At 40.2% G+C, this 24,397-nt stretch overlaps 1 protein-coding gene across 1 annotated transcript in view; it reads right to left on the minus strand.

Moving 5' to 3' along the window:
* Positions 1–24,397, minus strand: part of LOC149086490 (uncharacterized) — a 95,531-nt gene that overhangs the window by 4,153 nt on the left and 66,981 nt on the right. The gene's annotated exons all lie outside the window — the stretch shown is intronic.

A 24,397-nucleotide genomic window follows, 5' to 3' on the forward strand; every position in this document is an offset into this window, starting at 1 on the left:
TTATTACTAAATCTTTATTTACTTAAATAGGGAAAAAATTGCGAAAAAAAATATTCTATGCATTTTGTTTGAAATTGAATTTTTTTGGACACTCTTTTAATAAATTTCCTCATGGTCCCCTTATCAGCAGTCATGGCTCCCCTTTTGCGATATTTTCCTCCATGGCCCCCTGGAATATCCTGGGGCCCCCGGTTGAGAACCACCGCCCTAAACTATACACAGGCAACGAATATCTCAGTCTTTCCTTAAGAGCTCGTGTGCACTGAACACGTCCTTTTACCCGGAGAGTGAAAGGTCGTGGGTTCGATTCCCCGCAAGGGCAGTTGAAGTTTCTCTCTTTCCACAATATATCTTCGCATCAGCCAGCTGCTAATAAAGTTTTGTATGGATAAGCGGAGAGTGGCATCATCCTCGGATTTTGTATTATCTGTACCCAGAGCCGTTATTATGCGCTTTTTCAGCCGGGGAGACATTTCGCACCACCCCATCATGGAAATATGGTTTACAGATTCCAAAAAAAGGGGTACGAATTTTCTGCTAAGCCGTTAAATTAATAAACCTTTCACTATAGTTTTCTTCATCAAACCTGCAATATTCGTTGCTACTACAATAATTGAGCTGTCGATACTCTTTCATTACGAGGATTGTTCGTAGAAGAAATTATTCTTTTATTAGAAATTATTCAATATTATGGTGATACATATATGGAGGGATATATAATGATCGGCATATAGGGACCGGCCAAAGCTCAACGAAAGCCCGAAATTCGGACAATGGCCGTTTCAACTGTGCCGGCCAGTTCGAGAACTAGACAACTTCGGGCATTGGCAGTAACACACACATATATAAGAGACATTTTGCAAATGATATATTATCTGCATCAAACATCAAATTATCCAAAACGTTTGGGGGGGGGGGGGATCGAATTAAACAAGTAATTTCAAATTGAATTGAAATTTTTGCAAGAAACTCAAAGGGAATTCCTGATATTCGAATTAACCAAGTTCGAACAAGTCAAGTTCACCTGTACCTTTATTATTTCTGTAATAAAATCTCAGAAAAATATGCGATATTCCTAAGATTATAATCTTAAGGAATAAAGCAATAATAAAATAATGAAGCGCAATTAAAAATATCCGACGTCTTTTTGAAACTCAAAGCCACTGATTATATGCAGGTAAATATACTGTATTTATATACATATATTAATTTTCGGCGATGTTTTTACGTGCGATGTTTTTGTCACGGCGATGTTTTGACGTGCGATGTTGTTGTCACGGCGATGTTTTGACGTGCGATGTTTTTGTCACGGCGATGTTTTGACGGGCGATGTTTTTGTTGGCGATGATTTGACGCGATACCATTCATTAGGGAATCTTTTAGTTACCGTCGCAAAGCATCTGGTCGGTTGTACTTCAGGGGTGCCCTAGGCAAAAGGGATCGTCCGAGGAGTGTTTTTTTGGGGAAAAAGCGGGGGATCGAAGAAAATAAAGGGGACCAACGCGAATGAATAGACAAATTTTCAAGATTGAGAATAGATGACGGCCATTTAAGTAGAAGTAGAATCCCTTTATTTAGGGGGTGCAATTAAAGTATAACAGAGGATCTAAAATGCCGAGTATTAAGGCTGGGACCTGACTACGGCCCGGTTGCACGCGGTTGAGGTTGGGGGGGAGGGCATCATCTATAGTTTTATTCTGTCAACGCACAGATACAACTGCAACCACTGAGCGCGGTTTCTTCAACCGAGAAAATCCACATTTTTTGGGACGGTTGGGGTAACCGGAAAGCTGCCATCATGTATTGCAAAGGCTTGCGCTCCCTGATGACGGTTCGGCTGGACCTGCGGTTGCTCTCTTCCATTGTCTATTAAGTGGTTTGACAAGGAGGGTGATGCGATTTCGGATGCACTGGACAAAGGAATTGCTCTCCTTCTCAGGTTGCCATAAAAATGAGGGGAAAAGACAAATTCGAAGAACTGTATGGTGAAGTTCCATGCGACGGAAACTAATTCTTTGTTTGGCGCTTTTGCACTGATAACAATAAAAAAAACCAATGAAGAAAAAATTAAATTTTTCTAACGAGTGAAATTTTTTTGCTTTCCTACATGAGCATACATTGAAACTCGGTTATAATGGCATTCATAAACTAACGTGATTACGCTAAAACCGAGATGTATATTTTAGAACACTTGAATGAAATGCATTGGATCCCGATTATAACGTTTTAGCCAAAAACCAATTAGTTACCTACCTCTTCCAAAAGAGTACAAATTACCACGGGGCCCAACCATTTATAATAAATTCATAAAAAATTAGAAGTAAAAATAATCAGACATCTGAAGGAAGATATTTTTATATTTGCAAATTCTCCATATCAAACTTTTGAAACATTTATTAAAAGCCCAAGTATGAACCGGGGATGAAATATGTCCCTAAGAGCTGCATTGTGTGTTTTGCTTTCATTATTCTGTCTTTTTGGTATTTATTTTTGTATCGTATATGAATGTGGCTGTCTATCTGTTGTTTTTGCAATGAAAAAAAAACCATCTAGTCCAGCGGTTCTCAACCGGTGCTCCGTGTGAACTCCCAAGGGCTCCGCGGCCCTCGAGGAAAATAAAAAAAGAACCAGTAAATTTGAAAAAAATAATTATTAATATTTTTGAATAAAAATAAATCAGTAACTTTGATGAATAAATAAAAAATAGGCCTACGGGGCTCCGCCATAGAAATTACATACTGGAAAGGGCTCCGTGGGTCAAAAACGATTGAGAACCGCTGATTTAGACAAAACGTTGTATGCGGGTAATATCGAAGAGTGCACCAAGACAATTTTCACACCTACCGTTCTTTTCAAGCAGTTTTTAATTTACATACACACACAAAGCCACAACTAGGGAGAGCGGGTCCACTGTATCGAGTGCTGAACTAAAGGGGGCGCCGAATTGCCCCTTAAACACCACTCCTTCTAACTTTTCCTTACACGGGACGCCAAAAGCTTGCTAGCTCCAGTTAAAAAAGTACCCAGCTGCGGCCCTGTGTGTACCTTAAACCCTGCAACATACATACTGATGTACACGGCCACAACGACATGCGTGGTCAGCCGGGGCAAGCACGCATTTTGGCGCCCCCTTTTAATATTGAAGGAGAGATGAAAGGTTAACATTTGCGCTCCTGTCTGGCTCGGAGTTCGGGGCATCAGTCAGTGCCGTCTTAACGCATGGGCCCACCCGAGCACGGCCCGAGTGCCTCAAGAGAAGAGGGGCCTCCCAAAAATGAGATCCGATTGAAATTTTAAAGGATTTACCATGTAGGGCCTCCTAAAAACCACTTGGTCCGGGGGGCCCATAATACTCTTAAGACGACCCTTCATAATGTTGTATCATAATGTTTTTTTAAATTTGATTTTTTACAGTTTTTAAAACATTAAATTTTCAGAAATTTTATTTCGATTCCTATCTGAATTTTTTTTTCCTGACCATCAAAAGAAATATATATTTTTTAAATAGGTGAAAATAATTTTTTTCTTGATTTTTTTTTTGGTCATATGGGGTTTCCCAAAATTACAATTATTATGCTTAATTTCCATTAATTAGAAATTTAATTAATTGGAAATTCACTTTAATTACAAAGAAAAACGTGCTAAATTCATGGCCAATTTTTTTAAACTTCAAAAATATGTTATTTAAATATTTTTTTTATAATATATGTTATTTAAATTAATTATGATGATTCCAGTCATGATATATAAAAAAAATTGTGCGATTTGGTCACGAATCGTAAAAGCATCAAAAATGGGTCAACTTGTAGGCCGTCTTTCTTCAACTTTGAATTAATTTCAAACGGCAAATATTGTTACAGAAAATTAAATTCCATTACATGAATATTTTTATTAGTATATACAGTAAAACCCCTCCTTTTTGTGAACACGGACAGGAAAAAAAAATTAAATACATGTAAAATGGGTGACCGTTAAAAAGAGGTTTGAAATTCATACTTTTATATATTATACAACTATAAGGGGACGTCGTGTAGGAGGTGCGTCTCTTTTCCGGGAGATGGCGGAATAGTTCTAAACCCTTGATATTGGAGGGGTGTCCAATTAAAGCACGAAACTGCGGAACTTAAAGAAGAAGGCTTTATTTCGAAGCACACTCAAAACAGACAACCGTACAGAACGGAAGCCACATTCCAACTCACGTTCTCTTCTCTTGGAAGATAGATTTTCTCTTCTCAACTTCTTTTAACAACGTATAAACAAACAAAACGCATTAGGTGCTGTAAGGCCACAGAAAGTTAGTAAAAATATCCATACTGGGAAAATAGATTCGTTACAATCTCCCCCTCTGGCTCCGACGACGTCTCGGCGAGGAGCCAGTAAGAGCCATCTTTCCTTTGGGTGTAGTTCCTGACGAACAGAACGGGACGCTCCGGGCAACTGCTGACACTCTTGTCTCAGGTCGAAGTTCAGTCCTCGAGTCACACCGGTTCTGGGGACGTCGACTAAGGTTCTGATGCACTTTTGAAGCACGCCACTCTCTTGGGGTTCGGGTAACCACGGTTGTGGTCTCAGCATCTCGTAATGGAGTCAACTCCCTTTGGAATCGGTACTGCTTTGCGGGATTCAAGACGAGTTCTTGTTTCCTCCCGTTCAGGAAATCTTCAGCTTCCTGGGTAGATTCAACGTTTTCACTGATCTTATCCAAAACATCATTCCCACTTTGGGACTCGCGGAGAGTCCGTGAACTCTTCTCCACTACAATGAAGTTCAACAGCTCACACTGCTTGGCTCCTTTACCAATCGGGCTGGATAGCTTATCAGCGTGGCTGCCTGGACAGTTACGGGCAATATGACCACGATTTTTACACTGGTAACACACTATCTGATCCCAACATCTTCGGGCAACGTGTCCACGTCGACCGCAGTTATAGCAAGCATGCCTTCCTGGCGAGGTCGAGCGAGAATTTGAAACACGACACTTTTCGTAGTCTTCTCCAGGGCCACCTTTGCAGCGGTATACCCTGTCATCACCACTCTTGTTGATCTGGTGCTTGAGAAAAGGTCTTCCTCCCCCTAAATTGGAGCATCTATGGGATTCTTCTGAGAAGGAATAAAGTTCTCGCTGCTCAATGAAAGGTATCGGGCCTCCCCCTGGCTTAAAGCATCGCTTGAACTCTGGCGGGAATGAATCAAGTTCTCGTTGCTGAGAAGTAAGGTGGGTACCTTTATCTTCACGAAGTCGACACGAGGGTGACTCAGCAGGTAGTGCCAGGAGAGCACTGCTTTCAGATGGGCTTTCGACGAACGGATGTCGCTTCTCAGGAGCTTCAGAGAAGTACCACTTTCCTTGCTGGACATCCAGGACGATACCAGCATCACTGAGAAAGTCGGTACCCAGAAGGGTTCGGTTTTCTCTGGCCTGTGGTAGCACCATCATCTCGGTGGGAATCACTTTACCTTGGACGTTAATGTCCACAGTCGTAGTTAGGACTTCGGCTCCGAGCATATCCATCGGCTAGTCTCATAACGATAGTCTTGCTGTAAAAGGGCAAACCATGTTCTTGTAGGAGATGATATAGCTTCTCCCCTGCCACCGAATGTGTGGCACCCGTGTCAGCACACACTGCTCCACGCTTATGACAGATCATGACTTCGATAGCATTTCTTTGACGTCTCTCAGTTGAGAAACTGTAAAAGTCCAAGGCGTCGACACTAACTTCTGGGGTGTTCGTGGCAGGACTGCACGTTCGACATCGGGACTTGACGACACCAGGTTCTCCGCACCCGTAACATCTTAGGATATGACTGCTACTGTCATCTTTCGATTCCGTATTAGGATGGGATGATAAACTGTATAAGTCTAAAGCGTTGACACTGGGTCCTGGTCTATCCGTTGGAGGATTACACGTTCGGCATCGGGACTTGGTAACACCAGGTTCCCCACAACCATAACATCTTAAGACAGGATGACGTCCTGCATCTTCCGATTCCGGATTCGCACGTTGATTAGAATGAAAGTCTCTTTGTCGCATTGGGGACCTAGGGGGTTCATGTTGCTTTGACTGCAACTTCTTCCTCTCACATTGGATGTCGCTCTTTTTGTTTCGAAGGTTATCATAAGCATCCAGCTTCTCCACGATCTCTTCAGGGGTAGTCCACTCGCTCCAAACATCCAGAAAATGTTCTTTAACTTCAGGTGGGATCCTCTTCTTCATCTGATCCGAAATCATTAGATCTTTCAGCTCGTCAAAGTTTCCAATGTTCAGTTCGGACAGCCAGCCTTCAAAGTAACTTTGGATCTCGAAATGATAGTCCTTCCAGGTACTTCCAGGTGCTTTTCTGTGAGTAGAGACGAGCTGCCGGAACCTTTCCGCACTCAGCTTGAAACGGCGTAAGAGAACCTCCCGGATGTGGTCGTAATCATGAGCCTTATCTTCAGGTTCTCGAGCAATGAGTTTAGCAACTTCATTCGGCAAAACTCCCAGCAGATACGCAACCCAGTTCACCTTCTCCACTTTCAAGAATTTTAGCTGTCTTTCAAACAACTTTAGGAATAGCGACGTATCATCTTCACTCGGATTGAAATTCGGGATCAACCTCTTCACGTCGAACTTGGGCTGATCGATGAGAGCGACGGATGGCTCTTCTGCCGGTTGCGAGAATCGTTGAAACTCAAGCTGCAACCGCATCTTTTCAAGTTCAAACGAACGTTCTCGTTCCTTTTCTTCGTCGATTCTAGCTCTTTCCTCAGCTATTCTAGCTCGTTCTTCTTCTCTTTCCTCAGCTATTCTAGCTCGTTCTTCTTCTCTTTCCTCAGCTATTCTAGCTCGTTCTTCTTCTCCCTCTCTTTCTCCGATAATAGTAGCCAGCAGGGATTTCACGAATTCTTCCTCATAACCGGAGGACTTTGTTATTATGTGGTTGAGATCTACTACACGCGAATCATTCGGAACTTCCTCTCCTAATTCTAGAGCGAGTAGGATCAAATCACGTTTCTTACCTTTGGCCAAGTACGCCATTTCGATTTTAGGAGCTATCAGGAACCTCACAGTTGATTTCGAATGTCCGTTTCGTACTGCCTTGAGTTCGAGCCACGACGTTGGGCGCCAGTTTTATAAGGGGACGTCGTGTAGGAGGTGCGTCTCTTTTCCGGGAGATGGCGGAATAGTTCTAAACCCTTGATATTGGAGGGGTGTCCAATTAAAGCACGAAACTGCGGAACTTAAAGAAGAAGGCTTTATTTCGAAGCACACTCAAAACAGACAACCGTACAGAACGGAAGCCACATTCCAACTCACGTTCTCTTCTCTTGGAAGATAGATTTTCTCTTCTCAACTTCTTTTAACAACGTATAAACAAACAAAACGCATTAGGTGCTGTAAGGCCACAGAAAGTTAGTAAAAATATCCATACTGGGAAAATAGATTCGTTACACAACTAAATTATTATTTGTCCGTAAAAGAGGGAATATCCGTTAAGAGGGGGGAGCACGAATTTGCATGCTAGCTGGAGCCAATTTCAGCTTGGCGAAAATAATTTAGCCAATCCCGAGATGTCACGTGACATTAAAAAATAAAAAACCCCGGTTGCTAACAGCAGTTCACGCGAAATTCCACGGTTGCTGATAAGATCAACCGCGCCAGCCGAACCGTAGTGTGCCGGCAGCCTATAGTGATGGGAAGCTTCAATGTAGGTTAGGCCATGGCCGTTGGGGTTCTCGGGGTCCTGAAGGGAGAGTCGCTTGGACAAAGAAATTAGGGATGGATCGGCAGTGGCCAATCTTATGAATAAACCTTCAAGAAACGAATAGAAACTTAGAGATGATGGGTAAAATATCAAATCAAATTAAATGGGTGGAGTTTTCCAAGGGACGGGGGACGTCCGAAATGAAATCTTAAAGGGATGAGAAAATCTGGATACGGGGAATTAGAGTTGGAGTTAGAGAGCAATGCAGTAACGAACTAGACTGAAAAAGAGATGACTTGTGAAGACGAGAGGTGTAATCTCAGGAATCGGTTTCCTGGCTGCGATGAGTGTCTAAGAGGCTAAAGACTGGAGAAGGGTCTCACCTGGTGAGTGATGCATGGATTATATTCTCTCTCCCATATGTGATATAGTGTAGGTGCTTATAATTAATTGTTTTGGGGGCGAACTGAGGTGTAATGGAAATCACGGGTCATATAATGTTCAGGGCCAAGAGCTTAATTGTTTTGGGGGCCAACCGAAGATTTTGTTAAGTATTTTTGAATGAAGTTGTATTAATTTCTTTTAATAAGAATGGTAATATGAGAAATACAAATTGCATTAATTCAATTAACTACAGTGTAAATTAACTAATTAACTTCCAGCATCTCGTGTATGACTACTTTGTGTAAACTTTGCTTGGGTTTACTTTATAAACACAACGCAACGCAAGCTTATGTACTTACGAGAACGGTCTCAAACCCGAACGGGCTAACAATAATGAGAAAAACGGTACAACGTTCATTCGCACAAACTATTCGTCCATCTGTATGAAAATATTCATATGATAATATTCATTTTTATTCAGGTGTTCTATTTTTCTGAGTAAGTTTTAGGATAGAGAGAGATATTTCCTCAGCCCAACACATCAAAGAAACATATTTTCTGTATATAGTGCCAAGGTGAACTTTAGAAAGAAAAATTTGTTGTTTCTGCCAAGACCTGAATCTTGGCCTTCTTGAAATACGATCAAGCAAACTAACTTGTATACCACAGAGGCAGAACTATTTCGTTCCTTGTTATAACACGCTAAGTAATAGCACCTGGGGCCCGATCGCTGAAAAATAAGACTGCTATGTACGCGTTACGGTGTTTTTTGACCATGTTGACAAGTATATTTCTCGTTCCTTCTACTTGGGAAGGGAAACAAGTTTTTATAAGTGGTGACCTTTTATAGTTAGAAATGAATGGAATTTTTACCGTGTCACCGTGTGTTCGGTTAGGATTTGCGCATTGCGCTTTCAGGATGTTTTCATTTTTTGAAACGAAAAGGTAGGAAAGTACAGATGACTGGATACCAAGCGAAGGTAATTGGAAAAAAAAAGTCACATTCCTCTGTGGTGAATCGAACCACCAACCTCGCACTTTCCGGGCGCGTGTTCCGCCATTACATTGCAGAGGACAGACAATTTCTTTTTTTAATAACACTGTGTTCTTTTGGGCTGAACGGGACTGCGCAATAGACGGCCTGTCAACTCAGCAGCAGCCCGTAACGAAATTAGCCTCCAGATGGCGACATAGAACGAAGCGATGAAATACTATGTAGCCATCTGGAGGCTAATTTTGATCATTTTCCGGTGGTTCGATTCCCCACAGAGAAATGTGACTTTTCTTTCCAATCGTCTCGTTCTAGGTAGGAAAGTGTTTTAAAAGTTGAACGTGTAAATTGTAGTTTTCCAACTGAGAATGCCATGAACTGTTCTCGCGAGCTGCAGGAATGTTCTACTATTTTTTTTCAAACCAACCATAATCTTTTGTTAAAATGCGTATTTAATACTAATACGAAAACCCGATACGGGCGAGGGTGACTTTCAGAACACTGATATATTTGATCGTATTACTTCAGGTGAAAGAGAGGAAAAAGACGCGCTCTCTCTCTTAACGAACGATCTCCAATTCAAGAGAATTCCTCTTTTTTCTACGGAGTCGGGGATTTATGTAGTCATTCCCAGGGGGAAAATAAGGCCAAATTGTGCGGCACATTTATAAAAACTGCGATCATCTCCCCGACATTTTTCTTGCTTCGTCTAACCATAAATTGTATTGACTTATGGCGTAATTAGTAGCTGATCATGTATCATAAATTTTATAACCGCTTTAGTTTACGATAAACAGCTCCTTCCGTCTCTTTTTGATTACAGCGATTAACGCTGTCTGGCGTTGGTAATACGTAATTTCATTCATATGCGAAACTATAATTTATGTGCAGTGAAACCTCGACATAACGATATTCTGTGGACCAAGAAAAAATATCGTTGTAGAGCAGTCCTGGGCGAATCGCAAAAAAATCTAAGCGCAAAAAAAAATTTTACCCGAAGAAAAAGTCCAAAATGATGCGTCTTTTGACTTTTGCAGGGCATAGATAGTGACCCTCTTTCGTGTTGGCAGATATACTGCTATAAATTCCAAACATTTTGTGCTGCTCTCAGCTTGCAATTTAGTAGTCGCACAAAGAAAATTTTAGGTGCCAGTAAAAATTTTTAGTCGACGTGGCGATCTGGCACCTGGGATTTTTTCAGTCCTGTTGTAGAGGACTATCATTATATGGAGAAGCAATATTGCCATTACGTGCCATCAAATTTATGCTGCTGTTGTTATATTTTCTAAATCGATATCGAAATGCAAGACTAACAAAATGCGCGTTTGAGTATGCATTCACCGCAAAAACTTAATTAATTAGTTGATAATTAAAATTTAATTAGATACATTGTACAATATTCGGTCATTACACTTCACTCATAATTTAAAATATAGATGGCAGTCCACTATAAAAAAGTACTACACAGAAACAATCTCCACGTTGAGTTCACAACACATACACACACAGCTTCCAGCATGGCCCAAGTCTTCGAACATCTGCTTTCTCTTCATTGAGACAGAGCGGCGGGCCATGATCTGGTTAGGGGGAGGAATCGAAGGTATTGCCCCTGTGAAGAGGTTTATCGCGATGCATTTTGGTGTATCCCACAAAAGAAGTAGTGATACCAAAAACACTTTCGGTGATTAGGTGGTACCAAATACCAATATTATTAGATGTGATCGAAAGAAATAAAATACGCGACGAGTTTAATAATGTATTTATTGATATTTCAAGCAAAATTTAAGAAAATATCATATTCGAAAATATTGTTAGGGGGGGGGAGAGTTAATCGTAGTAAACGATATCGTTGTATCGATAGGAGTTTGACATTAGACTATACGTGATTCCAAACAAGATTTGAAAAATATCGTTATAGAGATATATATCGTTATATCGAGCATCTTTGTAGCGAGGTTTCACTGTATATGGACACATACGGTGTGGTGAACACGAACTGTTTGCTTGCGAATTTAAAAGGGATTACGATCAAAAAAAAAAAAGTTCGTTTAATAATATAGTCGAGCCCGCTTATAACGAAATCGGATGCTACGAAGTATCAGTTGCAACGAATTATCTCCCGTCCCAGTGAACCTGTGATGGCAAAATAGTGTTAAAAATATCGCTTATAACGTATCGTCAAATTTATGAATATCAGATATAACGAAGTTTCTGCCAAGAATTGACATTTTTTTCATGGGATTAAGTGCCATCAAACCAAAGGTAACTAAGTCCGAATGTGAAGTACTGCCGTACTATTCCGAGACCCAGCTACAAGAGTGTTCGGTCAACGCCCTCTGTATTTAGTTGACGATCTACAGCTACAGATAGCACTGGTTCTGTTCATTCCCAGAACCACTCGAACAAAGAGGAGGGAATAATTTTCAAAAATAACGTGTGAAGAGTAATTTCTCACTCCTCTTCAAACTTATAAGGAGTATCTTTGTAAATTGAGGAGTATTTTTTTATCAGTGAGAAGTAACTTTACTAAAAAAAAAATTACCTAAAATTTAAGGGGATTAATTGACGAGTATTTTTTCACTCTTGAACGAAATTTGAAGGAGTGAAATTGAATTTTGATGCGTATTGGTGAACACTGCCCAGGACCATTAACTTCCTGCAACTTCGACGGACAGCCGTGGTTCTTAAACTTATATCTTCCGCGTCTCCCTTGCGTCAGTCAACGTTTATCCGCGGTTTCCCAGAATAGTCTAATAAAGAACAACTTCACAGCACTGAACATGCACACGTCAAAATCGACAGCTCGCCTTTGACAAAGATTGAAGACGCCCTTAGCAGCTGCAATGCACACTTCGAGAATCACTTCTTTGCACTGAACAGATTCTAATATTTTCTTCAAACCAATGCGAATATCGTTAATATTTGCGACGTACGTAAATAAATTTTATTTTAATTATAATTAAATTTTGAAGTCTGCTTGAGGACCACCCACCTTGCCCTTGCGGGTTATAGGTTGAGAGACTATGTTTTGAGTGGATTCCAATTACATAATAAACTCGAATACGTATTTATCGTGTATCGGTTATAACCGTGTCCGGAAAATTCACCGCCAGCAATTCACCGCTAGGAAAATTCACCGACAACAGTTCGATGCGAGTCAGTTAGCGTGGGAGTGAGTGATTCAGTTACACTGAGTGAGTGACCTAGTAATTGAATGAGTGAGTAAGTGACCTAGTGAGTATGTGAGTGACCTAGTGAGTATGTGAGTGACCTAGTAATTGAATGAGTGAGTAAGTGACCTAGTGAGTATGTGAGTGAGTGACCTAGTAATTGAATGAGTGAGTAAGTGACCTAGTGAGTATGTGAGTGAGTGACCTAGTAATTGAATGAGTGAGTAAGTGACCTAGTGAGTATGTGAGTGAGTGACCTAGTAATTGAATGAGTGAGTAAGTGACCTAGTGAGTGAGTGAGTGACCTACTGAGTATGTGAGTGAGTAACCTAGTGAGTATGTAAGTGAGTGAGTGACCTACTGACTATGTAAGTGACCCAGTAATTGAATGAGTGAGTGAGTGACATACTGAGTATGTAAGTGAGTGAGTGACCTACTGAGTATGTAAGTGACCTAGTAATTGAATGAGTGAGTGAGTGACCTAGTAATTGAATGAGTGAGTGAGTGACCTAGTGAGTATGTGAGTGAGTGACCTACTGAGTATGTAAGTGAACTAGTAATTGAATGAGTGAGTGAGTGAGTGATTAAGTGATTAAGCGAGTGACTTAGTGAGTAAGTGAGTGACCTAGTGAGTATGTGAGTGAATTAGTTAGTTTTAGCCTAGTAGTGTCATGTCACAAATGATTAAAAAATCTGATTGTTCTATGTTATATTGTATATCGGCGATGATGAATGAGTTTCAGGACATTTCAGTATATACAGTAGATAGATGTAGATACGCACTAAGACACGGGATTTCTGAAAGTTCATCACCCATGGGGATCATGAGGTGTTAAAGTGGTATGGGGGGGGGGGGGGTAATCATTGCTGAGTAAATCTGAGATTGCAGAATCCACACCAGTGAAGTCGCTGGTACCAGCTAGAGCATCATAAAAAAATAATCCATTGCTTACTGATGATCAAAAATGTTTTTTATAATATCAAAGTGATAACAGGAGATGATTTTAAGCATTCTAGGAAGGTTATTCATCGCGTATCCACTTACTTTAATATCTTTTTAATTCTCTGTTATTATTCCTTTTAACGTTTCGTTAGGAGATTCTGAGTAAAACATAGAGTTAATGGAATTATTGAGTATATTCTCTTGTGCAACAGCAATTTGTAATTTCTCTCTTCCGTATCATCTCAATTTCTTCTAATAAAGTCATCATTAAAACTTTCCGCCATATCTTTAGGATCATTCACTACGCCACTCACTCACTTATTCACTGGGTCACTCATCCACTCAGTAGCTCACTCACTCACTTATTCACTAGGTCACTCATCCACTCAGTAGCTCACTCACTCACTTATTCACTGGGTCACTCATCCACTCAGTAGCTCACTCACTCACGGATTCAATAGGTCGGTCACTCACTCAGTAACTCGCTCGCTTACTCAATCACTCACTCGCTCAATCCCTCGCTCACTGACTCGGTAACTCAATCGCTCACTCTCTCGCTCACCGACTCGATAACTCAATCGCTCACTGACTCGGTAATTCAATCGCTCACTCTCTCGCTCACTGCCTGAGTAACTCAATCGCTCAGTCCCACGCTAACTGCGTGGACTGAGAACTGTTGTCGCATCGAACTGTTGTCGGTGAATTGTTAGTCGGTGAATTTTCCAAGCGGTGAATTTTGCAGCGATGAATTTTCCGGTGGTGAATTTTCCTAGTGGTATTTTTTTATGTTTTAGAGTTTTCATTATGCGTTCTGCATAATCCTCTATAAATTCATATTAAATAAGAATTAATTGCTTCCATATTTGATTAAACTACATTTGTTAAAACACACTTTCGAATCCGTCGAAAACAAAAATTAGACCATAAAAGCTCACTAACCCCAAACAAACAAATTTCAGGCTACAGGTATCGATAAATATCTTCCGTCTGTTTTAGGATATGTCTAGGTCAGGGTATAGCCACTAGAATAAGGGCTCCTTATCAAGTCGCCTTAGGTCAGGGCAGTGCATGCAAATGAGTTAACAGCGCTACAAACACTATTGCATTTGTCTATACACTGCACAGTGCGTGTGCGTGCGTGTGTGTGTGAGAGAGAGAGAGAGATAGAGTATCTTTTGTGTTGGTAGCAAGCTCAAATAACATATATTTCCACAATCCGAATTCATTTAAAAGAAAGTGATTATAAATCTGTTTGAAAAAAAAACGAAATGCAAATTTTTTACACTTTCGTATCGCGAACAAAACGGATTTTATCAAAAGAAAAGGGGAAGGAGGCAAAAAATGGATGGTGAGAATATTTACTGGAGACTACTTTGATTTTCATAAATATGCTAAGCAGAGATTAGAAGGTTTCAAAATTTCAAAAAATAAAAAAGGAAAACAATATTTTTTCGAATTTCAAGTCTTGTTATCAATTTTAGAAGAACGAAAATCGAGAATCACTGGAGATAATGGGATACGGTTTGACAAGACTTTCAGTCGTTGTATCGGAAAAAACGCTTGGAATTTTTCCAAATATCATATCGGCGAGGCGCTAATGCGATTCTCTTTTCTTTTCATCTCATTGGCGATAACTCTATCTTACTTTTTGGTTTCTTCTTGTATTCATTGTTTCTGCTTGCAAAATTTGAAGATAACTTCTGGCCATTACTGATCAGAGCCTTTAAGCCCCAAAACAAACATCTTCTCCGATCTCTCGGCTCTAAGCTTTTTCCTCGTTCGTGTTGGAGTACAAAATAAAAAGTTGATGGAATAAGAAAAAAAACGCAACTGGTTGATTTCTTTTAGTGGTACTTACGTATTATCGGAAACCCGGCTTGGCGAGACAGTATTGACACATGCCTCTTTGGCAATGTTTTGTTACCATGGCGATAATTCTCCCGTACAATTGCCAAATATGGCGTTTTTGATGTCTCGCGTTGTTTACTCAAGTTTGTTTTTTCTCCTAAATTTAAAATCCGTTATTTTAACGTTTATTTGTTACGTTATTTTGATATTTTTCTGAATAGGTTTAACACAGCGATGAAATTGAAACACAAATAATGAAGTAATCAGCCACACTGTCTTATAACAGCCGAATCTTTGATTAGGCTTAGCTGTGAACCGGGAGGCCATCTTTGTTGACATATGAATATATACACGGCCTTAACCTGACGATTGATCTGACTCTGACGTCACTCAATAGAGAGTTACAATTCGCTTTTAATATATTTAATTTTATATATAAGACTAGCTGATACCCGGCGACATTGCCCGCCCCGTAAAAAATGTATATATGTATAGCTTATTAATTATTTCTTAATCAAAAAAATTTCTGCATCAAGTATGAAAAAATTACTTTTATTTTTCAATATTTTAATTAAAAACTTCAGGCAGCGATCGCTTGTGGATACACAATATTTTTTCATTTTCCATCTGGTGTGTGGATGTACAAATATTTTTGCGATTACCAACACGCAAGGGCGTAGCGGGGGGGGGGGGGACTTGGGGGTCTAGTCCCCCCCCCCCGAAATGTGAGAAAATGACCGAAAAAAGGGGAAAAGATAGCCAAATCCATTCTTCTGTCACTTTGGTCCCCCCCTGAAATGAAAGTGGTTCCCCCCCCCCGAACGAAATTTCTGGCTACGCCCCTGCCAACACGCGAACAGGCGACGAAAAGCTGTCCGTGTGAAAATAAAGGCTCAAGTAGGTTGATACCTGCCATTGCTAACGACTGGCCTTGCTCTTTGTTGACTGTCATGGCAAAAGCTAAACGAATCGGGAACTGTAATCGCTTGAAAGTGAATGACATTTCTTCAGTGATAATTGGGACACGTGGAATGAAGACGTCTTCTCCTTTGGCGCATCCAGTTAGAATCGTTGCTTCAATGATGTAATTGTGCAATTTCTTCACGCAGAGTCTGGTGCCATTGCAGAGTATCGGTGTCTCCAAATTTCTTAAAAGCATTATAGGTGCTCCGACTTTGATGGTCAAATTGTGTGGTGGCACACCCGGAATATCGAAAGAGTTCAGAAATTCTGCAGGATACAGAACTGTCTACGCTGTGTCTGTGACAGTGTCAACCTATTTGTAAGATGTGGAATCTCCCGGAATAATTTTTAGGATTTTTTTGTTGATCTTGTTCACACTGTCATTTTTCGATGCCGGAATCACTCTCTCACAAAGCCACTCATGGTTTCGGTGATTTTGTTCAATTTTTGGGAAATCATTGTCTGCAAGTTCTTGAACTGAGTTTAACAACTGGCAAAATCCATTTGGGAACGTAATGAGTCCAGTACTTCTGTCTCTACGGGAATTCTTCCATTGCCAAGTTTGAACAACTGACATGAAAATGATAGCAGTGCTGAGTCATTTTTCAGTTTATATCACATGTTAGTGGATAATGATAATTTTTTAACTTCGTGCCAGAGTGTTGATGATTTGAGGCAAGCATTGAGTTCATCAGCTGGCATTAAACATTTCTATTCCCAATTTTGTCGTCGTAGTTGTTGTTCTCTGTTGTTAGCGACGTCATACGTCCAGCTTGTGCAGCGAATATTATTCAAACGCCTTTTACGCATTTTTTAAATTGAAATTATACCTATACGATGGGCGGTTGATGAGATAAAGGCCGCATTATCACTTACAGGACACCCTGTATATAGGCTAGCAGAAATACCCGGCGCTTCCCGGGTTTTCTGCAATTAATGGGAGGATTGGAAAAGTGACAAACCATTATAAAGGAATAAACTGTTATAATAACAGAATTAAAGGTGTGACAAACCATTGTAAAGGCATATATATACACGTCTGAAACCCATTGTTGGAAACCACGGTAACCAAAGTAAGCGTTCCGAAAGCAATTGTTGAGGCCCCAATACCATTGTTGCCCGACAGTTTTTTGCCCATTTCGGGCATTTGCCCAGCTCTGACGAAGTTTTAAAGTAGCCTACGGTTCAATCCTGGACCCGTTTGGTATATATGCAAAATCTGGCGACGATCGGTCTAAAACTGTAGATTTGTATAAAGAACATACATACATACTTTCACATTTATATATAAGACTAGCTGATACCCGGCGACGTTGCCCGCCCTGTAAAAAATTTACATATATATATAGCTTATTAATTATTTCTTAATCAAAAAAATTTCTGCATGAAGTAAGAAAAAAAATTACTTTTATTTTTAAATATTTTAATTAAAACTTCAGGCAATTGCTTGTGGATACACAATGTTTTTGTTTGTCCATCTGGTGTGAAGATGTATAAATTTTTGAGATTACCAACACGCGACCAGGCGACGTAAAGCTGTCCGTGTGAAAAACAGGGCTCAAGTAGGTTGATACCTGCCATTACTAACAACTGGCCTTGCGCTTTGTTGATCGTCATGGCAAAAGCTAAACGAATCGGGAACTGTAATCGCTTGAAAGTGAATGGCATTTCTTCAGTGATAATTGGGATACGTGGAATGTGAACGTGTCTTCTCCTCCGGAACATCCAGTTAGAATCGTTGCTTCAATGATGTAAGTGTGCAATTTCTTCACGCAGAGTCTGGTGCCATTGCAGAGTATCGGTGTCTCCAAATTTCTTAAAAGCATTATAGGTGCTCCGACTTTGAGGGTCAAATTGTGTGGTGGCACACCCGGAATATCCAAAGAGTTCAGAAATTCTGCAGGATACAGAACTGTCTGCGCTGTGTCTGTGACAGTGTCAACCGGTTTGTAAGATGTGGAGCCTCCCGGAATAATTTTTAGGATTTTTCCGTTGATCCTGTTCACACTGTCATTTATCGATGCCAGAATCGCTTTCTCACAAAGCCACTCATGGTTTCGGTGGACTTTGTCTGCAAGTTCTTGAACTGAGTTTATATATATCAGAACTGGCAAATCCATTTGGGAACGTTATAAGTCCAGTGCTTGGGTCTACGGGAATTCTTCCATTGCCAAGTTTGATCAACTGATGTGAAAATGATAGCAGTGCTGAGTCATTTTGCAGTTGAACTCGCACGTTGGTGGATAATGATAATTTTTTAGCTTCGTGCCAGGGTGTTGATGATTTGAGGCAAGCATTGAGTTCATCAGTTGACGTTGAACAGTTTTATTCCCAGTTTTGTCGTCGTAGTTGTTGTTCTCTGTTGTTAGCGACGTCATACGTCCAGCTTGTGCAGCGAATATTATTCAAACGCCTGTTACGCATTTTTTAAATTGAAACTATACCTATACAATAGGCGGTTGATAAAATACCCGGCGCTTCCAAGGTTTTCTTCAATTACTGGGAGGATTGGAAAAGTGACAAACCATTATAAAGGAATAAACTGTTATAATGGCAGAATTAAAGATTTGACAAACCATTGTAAAGGCATATATACACGTCTGAAACGCATTGTTGGGAACCACGGTAACCAAAGTAAACGTTCCGAAAGTGATTGTTGAGGCCCCAAAACCATTGTTGCCACACAGTTTTTCGCCCATTTCGGGCATTTGCCCAGCTCTGACGAACTTTTAAAATAGCCTACGGTTCAATTCCGGTCCTGTTTGGTATATACGCAAAATCTGGCGACGATCGACCTAAAACTGTAGATTTGTATAAAGAGCATACATACATACATATATACTTTCACATTTATATATAAGACTACCTGATACCCGGCCATGCGTTGCCCGCCCCGTAAAAAATTTATATATGTATAGCTTATTAATTATTTCTTAATCAAAATATTTCTGCATTAAGTAAGAAAAAATTACTTTCATTTTTAAACATTTTAATTAAAAACTTCAGACAATTGCTTGTGGCTACACAATATTTTTGTTTGTCCATCTGGTTTGTAGATGTGCAAATTTTTAGGATTACCAACACGCGAACAGGCGACGTAAAGCTGTCCGTGTGAAAAACAGGGCTCAAGTAGGTTGATAACAACTGGCCTTGCGCTTTGTTGATTGTCATGGCAAAAGTTAAATGAATCGGGAACTGTAATCGCTTGAAAGTGAATTTCATTTCTTCAGTGATAATTGGGATACGTGGAATGTGAACGTATCTTCTCCTCCGGAACATCCAGTTAGAATCGTTGCTTCAATGATGTAAGTGTGCAATTTCTTCACGCAGAGTCTGTTGCCATTGCAGAGTATCGGTGTCTCCAAATTTCTTAAAAGCATTATAGGTGCTCCGACTTTGAGGGTCAAGTTATGTGGTGGCACACCCGGAATATACAAAGAGTTCAGAAATTCTGCAGAATACAGAACTGTCTGCGCCGTGTCTGTGACAGTGTCAACCGATTTGTAAGATGTGGAGTCTCCCGGAATAATTTTTAGGATTTTTTCGTTGATCTTGTTCACACTGTCATTTTTCGGTGCCAGAATCGCTCTCTCACAAAGCCATTCTTGGTTTCGGTGATTTTGTGGAATGTTTGGGAAGACGTAGTCTGCAAGTTCTTGAACTGAATTTAACAACTGGCAAGATTCATTTGGGAACGTAATCAGTCCAGCGCTTGGATCTACGGGAATTCTTCCATTGCCAAGTTTGATCAACTGATGTGAAAATGATAGCAGTGCTGAGTCATTTTGCAGTTGAACTCGCATGTTGGTGGAGAATGATAACTTTTTAACTTCGTACCAGAGTGTCAACTTTGTGCCAGAGTTTTTTAAATTGAAACTATACCTATACGATGGGCGGTTGATAAGATAAAGGCCGCATTATCACTTACAGGATACTCTGTATATAGGCTAGCACAAATAAACGGCGCTTCTCGGATTTTCTTCAATTACTGGGAGGATTGGAAAAGTGACAAACCGTTATAAAGGAATAAACTGTTATAATAACAGAATTGAAGGTGCGACAAACCATTGTAAAGGCATATATACACGTCTGAAACGCATTGTTGGGAACCACGGTAACCAAAGTAAACGTTTCGAAAGTAATTGTTGAGGTCCCAATACCATTGTTGCCCGACAGTTTTTTTGCCCATTTCGGGCATTTGCCCAGCTCTGACGAAGTTTAAAAGTAGCCTACGGTTCAATCCCGGACCTGTTTGGTATATATGCAAAATCTGGCGACGATCGGTCTAAAACTGTAGATTTGTATAAAGGGCATACATACATACATACTTTCACATTTATATATAAGATTTAATAATAAATATATAATATTAAATATATAATATTAAATATATAATATTAAATATATAATATTAAATTTATATAAATACCTATATATATTTCGAAAAAAAAATTCGAAATTGCCATCGTAATAGAATTTAAAATATGCCTTTATGTGAAGAAATGCCATTCCTAATTTTTTTCCCTAAAATTCAAACTTCTTGAGGTTCCTCATCGCCCCTGAAGTTTTAAGCACGTGTGGAATTCTCTAGCATGACACCGCTTAGGAGGCTTTCCTATGCCCCTGAACTCGTGATTCGTTCAGTGACCCCTTGTTTTCAGTATTCATCTGCAATCTCACCCCTTAACTGAGAGAGTGTATAGCAGTCAAAATGATGACCAGAAGCTTTTATTGTTGTGACATTTTGGGAAATCCTAAAGAGTGGGATTCTCGGGTCTCGCCCACCTATGGCGTTGTTAAGCTTTGTTATTTGCTGACTCAACGTAGTATGAAAACACAACAATCAAGAAAAGATCCAGCTATTGTGACATTCTTGAAATTATCGTGCCAAAGACAGAAAATATTTGGAAAACTGCTTCAATTCTTACGGTTTCTCGCCAACGGATATGCAAAATTTTCAAAGACTTTTACCGCAAATACAAGAATCTTCAGAAAAATATGAAAAAAAGGAAAGATTCTCAAATTTTCAAGTTGAACGTGAAATCCTTTTAGTGCGAAGCACGGAAATTTTTCGACATTGCAGCATGCAAATGTGATTTTGAAGACTAAGTGTAACAAGTTGAGAAAGATCCCAAATTTAGAGCGAGATTTCTTGCAAGGTCGAAGAAGTACACGCAAGATGGCCATTGGTCGAGTAGATGTCCTAACAACGAAGAAATTGAAAAACAATGAACAAAGGAAAATGAGAATGGTATCCCGTTTGAAGTCATCTCAAGAAGAAACAGCGGAAACTAGTTCATCAACACTGAAAACTCATCTATATCCAACGATTCTGAGGAAAGTGATCTATATGAGCCAAACCACAGTTTACCGTTGTAGTTAGCATTTCCATCTACCAGTATTGAAGCTGGTCCATCAATTGGTGCCGAAGCAAGTACTTCATTTGCTTTTGAAGTTCTACCATCATCCTCTCAGATGAGAACTAAATTACCAAATGTTGTTGCTCTTGCTTGTGATAGAACTGGCGTGTTTGATCGATCAGCTGCATTATTGCGAATGCTGTGCTGGAAGATGTTGGGTTATTGACGAAAGAGAAGCCAAATATGACAATAGATCAATAATTTCAATATGAAAATTAGAAATGAAGGATTATAAGAAGCAGAAATTCGTACATTCCATGTTCCGAAAATAAACTTTTCTGCTAAGCGGTATTCGGAACTAATTGCATGTGATCAAGTGCGAGTGACTGAACCACCTATTATAAAAAATGAGGAACTGGACCCACAAAAATGATCTGAACCGGTTTTTCCATCTATACCGAATTTTCCGTGTCACACACAAGCAGTTGAACGGTGCGTACGACTCGTAATTGAAGCATCTCTTGCTGTATCAACAACCGAGAGTCGTGAAGGCTTCATTCAAGCCAGAATAAAATCAAGGAGTACTCTTCCATAGTTTGAAGAAAAAAACGGACTATTTTGCAAAAAAGTGAATTGTAATAACAGTGAGATAACAGAGGAAGCAATTGAGGCATTTTCCTGATAATCAAACTATGTTTATTTTAATTTGGAATGTGGTTATAGTTTTGTCCCCCCCCCCCCAAAAAAAGGTTTATTTTCGTCTCCCTCTATCAATCACTATATTCGGAGTGCTTGAAAAATTCTCCCGCCTTAACTGCCATGACAGCTGCAAATAAGCAAATATACTTGTCAGTTATAACTTATATAAAATGGAACTCTTTTTTAACTTGTGAGTATATATACAGGGTGATTATAAAAAAACTATCCCGACATATGGGCCCCTAACTATCATACCATTTACAGAAACTGAATGAAATTTTGGCATAAGGTATTTTGATGTATGCGCTCAAGAATGATATGGAAAACAACAGTGTCACTCTAACAGTTACGGTTACAGTGAGAAAATTTCGAAAATATCAAATGGCAACACCAAGTTTTTTGTATTGGAATGTGATCTCCATTGTGAAAAACCCTAAATAGCGTTCGAACGGCAACTGTAGCATGAAAATCACCGGCGGTAGGTAGGCTAAAAGTGAGGACAACCAATAAGGACAGAGAATCAGCATAAAATAAAGCATTTTATTGTGTTTCACAAATTTTCCACATGACCTTGTGGAGCGAGGACTAATCAGGCTGGGATCTCAGCCGAAGAAACGGTGTGACGAATGAAACGAACATTAATGCTCTGGTGCACGGCAAAGTCCTTTTTACTTTTTCCTTGCCTAGTTCCGGGGATTTTCGTGCTACAGGTGCCATTCCAACGCTATTTAGTGTTTTTCAGTATGGAGATCGCATTCCAATACAAAAAACTTGGTGTTGCCATTTGATATTTTCGAAATTTTCTCACTGTAACCGTAACTGTTAGAGTGACACTGTTGTTTTCCATATCATTCTTGAGCGCATACCTCAAAACACCTTATGCCAAAATTTCATTCAGTTTCTGTGAATGGTATGATAGTTAGGGGCCCATATGTCGGGATAGTTTTTTTATAATCACCCCGTATATATCTACTCTATAATATAAAATCACAAACTCGAAAAGGGCCTGTTTCTAAGCAACCGAAATTAGTGACGATTTTATGTTACGGAAATGGGTGACGGAAATCTGTTACGTTTTTGTGTTACGGAAGTCGGTTACGATTTTGGGTCAAGTTTTCATTTTACTCTAGCATATATCGGGACCATGTTATGTGCATGTACCGAGAGGCTCCCACATCCTACAGCAGGGCCTTGGCTGTAGGATGTGGCAGGGCCCTTGGCATAGATGGCGAGCCCCCAAACCAACTTTTCAGAGGCCCCTCTGTGGTTAATTTATAGTGTGAAAAATCAAAAAGTGATAAGAATCGTTCCGGCCCCTGTCAGCCCTGACCTTGTGGGGGGTCATACCGAGAGGTATGTATAATATACATATAACACCAGTGCTCCCAACACACAGGGTCCGGGTACCCGGGAAGGGATTGCACGTATACCTTCATGGGGAAGTTAAAAGTTTTCATTTTCAGGGGCCCTTGATATGGATCTCATTGTTTTCTTGCTGCAAATTTTTCAACGTGAAGTTGAAAAATTTGCGATAGCTAGAGCCCAAGATATATCTAGTCTGGGGCCCCCCATAATATTTTCGAATTCGGTCACGGGTAGTTGCGTGGGTGGGCCTGGATTTTATTCGTTGGTAAAACGAATACAAATAAACATTTTTCATGGCACTCGCAGCGGGGGATGGCCGACAAGCTTCCAAGTCGGGGGCCCCTTGTTTACAGGTTTCATTTTGGGGGCCCTGGATGAATCTCATTCTTTTCTGTTGTAGAGTTTGCAACAGCGGAAGCCCGAGATAAAGCCAGTCTGGGGTCCCCTAAAAGTATGCCAATTGATGTCCCGTGTAATTGGTTGGGGGCCCTGGATTTTATTCGTTGGTAAAACGAATACAAATGAAAATTTTCATGGCACTCGCGGTGGGGGAATGACCGACAAGCTTCCATGTCGGGGGCCCCATGTTTACAGGTTTCATTTTGGGGGCCCTGGATGAATATCATCCTTTTCTTTTGTAGAATTTGCAACAGCGGAAGCCCGAGATAAAGCCAGTCTGGGGCCCACTAAAAGTATGCGAATTTGTGTCCCGGGTAATTGGTTGGGGCCCTGGATTTTGTTCGTTGGTAAAACAAATACAAATGAAAATTTTTCATGGCACTCGCAGAGGGGTAGACCGACAAGCTTCAAGTCGGGGGCCCCCATGTTTACAGGTTTCATTTTGGGGGCCCTGGATGAATCTGATTCTTTTTATTTTGTTTAACATTGTAGAATTTGCAACAGCGGAAGACCGAGATAAATCCCGTCTGGATTCCCCACTAAAAATCTGAGTATTATGTCCCCACTACTGGATGGGGCCCTGAATTTC

The sequence above is a fragment of the Pholcus phalangioides genome, unplaced genomic scaffold (genome assembly GCF_987345545.1).
Source record: "Pholcus phalangioides strain wild (caught in Gottingen) unplaced genomic scaffold, Ppha-v1.0 ptg000004l_1, whole genome shotgun sequence".
Taxonomy (NCBI): domain Eukaryota; kingdom Metazoa; phylum Arthropoda; class Arachnida; order Araneae; family Pholcidae; genus Pholcus; species Pholcus phalangioides.